The sequence below is a fragment of the Arachis hypogaea genome, chromosome 1 (assembly GCF_003086295.3).
Source record: "Arachis hypogaea cultivar Tifrunner chromosome 1, arahy.Tifrunner.gnm2.J5K5, whole genome shotgun sequence".
Taxonomy (NCBI): Eukaryota; Viridiplantae; Streptophyta; class Magnoliopsida; order Fabales; family Fabaceae; genus Arachis; species Arachis hypogaea.
The window spans coordinates 48,820,328-48,824,017 of record NC_092036.1 but is presented as its reverse complement, the minus strand read 5'-3'; the positions used below and the strand labels follow the sequence as shown (position 1 = coordinate 48,824,017).

General features: G+C 40.5%; 1 non-coding gene across 1 annotated transcript; it reads left to right on the top strand.

Annotated features, from left to right (window-relative positions):
* The first annotated feature begins 1,297 nt into the window (after positions 1-1,297).
* LOC112717092 (small nucleolar RNA R71) lies at positions 1,298-1,401 on the top strand. The gene has a single exon (XR_003160573.1). It is a non-coding gene; the product is annotated as a small nucleolar RNA R71 (small nucleolar RNA).
* The last annotated feature ends 2,289 nt before the right edge of the window (positions 1,402-3,690 follow it).

Genomic DNA, 3,690 nt, shown 5'->3' with positions numbered 1-3,690 from the left:
CCCTAACCCAATGAAAGGGGGTTTAGTGAGTCATAGCTCTGAATTCAATTACAAATAGTATGAAAACTAGAAAAATGATCCAAAAGTTCCCAAAATTCCCCCCTTCAAAACTCTTTTCTTGCTCAGCAATTCCTTCAAATACTTGATATGTGTAGGCATCTGCTGGAGAGTCTCAAGAAAGGGAATATTGATATGGAGAGACTTAAATGTCTCTAAAAACCTTGAATATGTTTTCCCTTTTTCACCTCCTCCTAACCTCTGAGGAAATGGTGCTTTTGGTTGGTATGTTTCCAGCATGCCTTTATTTTGCAGTTCCTTGGCTTGCTCAGTTTCACTTTCCTGCTTAGATTCTTCCACACCTTCCTTCAAGATTTCTGGCTCCTGTTCTGAGGGTCTGATTCCTTCTTCTTCTGAGACTTCCTTCAATATGGTGATGGCCTTGCATTCTTCCCATCTCTCTCCCTTTTGTTCCCCTTTAGGATTCTTTTCTGTGTCACTAGGGAACACTGCAGTTGACTTGGGGGCCTGTTGAGATAGCTCTCCTACTCGAGACTCCATCCTCTTGAGTTTTTCACCATGGTTCCTTAAGGTAGATCTCACATCCTCCCTAAAGCTTTTCAACTCACTTATGTCCTGACCCATGGTTGCAAGCATTCCTTCTATCCTGTTTAATTGATCTTGAAATTGTTGGTTCGAATTAGGTTGGGCAGGTCGATTATTTTGGCCATGATATGGTGGTTGGGAGTAAGTGTTTTGTGTGGCTTGGTATGATCTTTGGTTGGAGTTTTGGTATGTGGAATTGTTATGTTGGTTGGGGTTGTAAGGTTTGTGGTTTTGTGGTTGGGTTTGCTGGTTTCCCCACCCAAAGTTTGGGTGGTTTTTCCAGCCTGGGTTGTAAGTGTTGGAATGTGGATCATATGGTTGCCTTTGTTGGTTTCCCACATAGTTGGCCTCTTCCCAATCACCTCCTTCAGTGCTTACTTCCTCTTGATCTTGTGTGTGTATTGCAGCCACTTGATTTGTTTTTAATTTCCTGGTGAGCTCTGCTAGTTGCTTGGCAAACACCTTGTTTTGGGCTAGAATTGTATCAACATGGTTCAGCTCCATGACTTCCTTAGTGTTGTGTCTCTCTGAAGCATAGTAGTACTCATTCTCAGCCACTGTCTCAATCACTTCAATGGCTTCTTCCACAGTCTTTTTCCTGTTCAATGAACCTCCTGATGAATGGTCTACAGCCTTCCTTGATTCATAAGAAAGTCCATCATAGAAAATATGCAATTGCACCCAGTCATGGAACATGTCTGGTGGGCATTTCCTTGTCAAATCCTTGAACCTCTCCCATGCCTCGTAGAGAGTTTCACCATCTTGTTGTCTAAAAGTCTGAACCTCAGATCGAAGCCTATTGACCTTTTGTGGGGGGTAGAAACGTGCCAGAAACTTGCTTTCCACCTCATCCCAGGTTGTTAGGCTCCCCCTTGGGAATGATTCCAGCCACTTAGCTGCCTTGTCCCTAAGTGAAAATGGGAACAAGAGCAGTTTATAGGCATCTTCCTGGACTCCATTGGACTTCACAGTGTCGCAAATTCTCAGGAATTTTGTGAGATGTTGGTTTGGATCTTCATTAGCACTCCCACCAAATGAACAATGATCCTCCACCAGTGATATTAGCTGTGGTTTGAGTTCAAAATTGTTGGCCTGAATGGGTGGTTTCTGAATGCTGCTACCACAATTCCCAGAGGTTGGGTTTATGTATGAACCAAGAACTCTCCTCTCGGGAATGGCATTGTTTCCATCAGCTCTCTCATGGTTGTGAACTTCTCTATCCATGTTGAGATCTAGAGCTTCCTCAAAATTGTCCTCAGATTCTCCTTCAGATTCTTCTTCTCTCAGTACTCTCTTCCCTCTTGCTTCCCTTCTAAGTTTATGAAGGGTCCTCTCTGGTTCGGTATATGGAGGAGTTGATGTCTCTCCTCTCCTACCTGTCATACAAGAACACAGCACAGGCAACAAACAAGTGAAATACTCTTGGTTAATGGAAGAGTATGGTTAGAGCAGTTGAGGAATTAATTCAAATAGTTAGTGGGTCAGTGAGTTAGTTGCTTGAATTTAAAGGCATAAAGAAAGAAAGCAAATAACAGAGTGCAGAAATTAAAATTCAACAAGTCACTTAAACTGAATTAACAAAACAAGAAAAATGCTCAATCTAGTTAACTTCCAATTTGAGAATTGTCAATCGAAAACCAATCCCCGGCAACGGCGCCATAAACTTGATAGCTACGATTTTAGGAAATTGCACGATCGGCAAAAATTCCTTCCGGCAAGTGCACCGGTTATCGTCAAGTAAAAACTCACAATAGAGTGAGGTCGAATCCCACAAGGATTGGTTGAGTGAGCAATTCGGATTAGAAGTGTGTTCTAGTTGAGCGGAATCAAGATTTAGATGAGAATTGCGGAATCTTAAATTGCATGAATTAAAGAGCGAGAAGCTAAATTGCTGAAATTAAAAAGGGACAGGGGTGATTGCATGAATTTAATTGCAGAATGTAAAGAGAAAGTGGTAGGTCAGAAATGGGGAATTCATTGGGTTTCAAGAGATATTGAGATCTCCGAACCAAAACATTTTTATCCCTTCCTCAACCAATGCATTCATTGAATTTTGCTTGGCAATCTTATATGATTGGATCCCAATCCCTTGGTTCACCAATTCTCTCTAAAAACAAACAAATTCCCAATCCCTTGGTTTAAATGTTCATAAGAAGAGATGATGCTCGATCACTGATTATACCACACAGTTTCATGAACCACAATTTGGTAGGATTACATGTCACAATATCCATCCAAACCCCAATCCAATTCACTGTGAGAAAGCTTCTCTAGCATGAATCCTCCATTCCTTTCCCAAGGTTCCGAAGGATTCCAATTATGGATAGTTTCTTTCCCAAGACAACTAACCAATGGAATTAGATCGAGAAGCTTTCTAACAAAATTCAAGAGAAAAGATTGAAGAAGAAGATTAAAACTATTATTGATTCATTGAATTACAATAGAGCTCCCTAACCCAATGAAAGGGGGTTTAGTGAGTCATAGCTCTGAATTCAATTACAAATAGTATCAAAGCTAAAAAAATGATCCAAAAGTCCCAAAAGTCCCGAAGTGCTAACTAACGTAAATTCTATCCTATTTATACACTTTCTAAATTGAGCTTCTGTTGTGTTTCTTGGGCTTTGAGGCCTTTCCCTGATTTCCTTTTGCTTTGGGTTTATGATCCATAATCCTGATGAGGCTGCTGATCCAATTCTGTAACATTCATTGAGCCAACTTAGTGATAATCAAGTAATGACACATGACTCAACAAATTGAAATTCTAGACTCATCAATTCTTCAGGCCCAATCCCATAAACCATGATATTCAATTGGGTTTCATACCAGAGTATGTTTAAGTCAACATTTGTGCTCAAATGCTAACTTAAACTGCAATATCTTTGGCCCAGAAACCCTTTCAAAAAGTGGCGTTTAAGTTGCAGTTTAAGCTTAAACTGCAACTTAAACGTTGGACACTCCTGGAGGTGGTATAATTCAAGCACGTTTAAGCTTCAGTTTAAGGTTAAACTGAAACTTAAACGTGGAAATGGAAGAAAGCAACTACGGAGTGTGGAATGGTCGAACACGTTTAAGCTTCAGTTTAAGGTT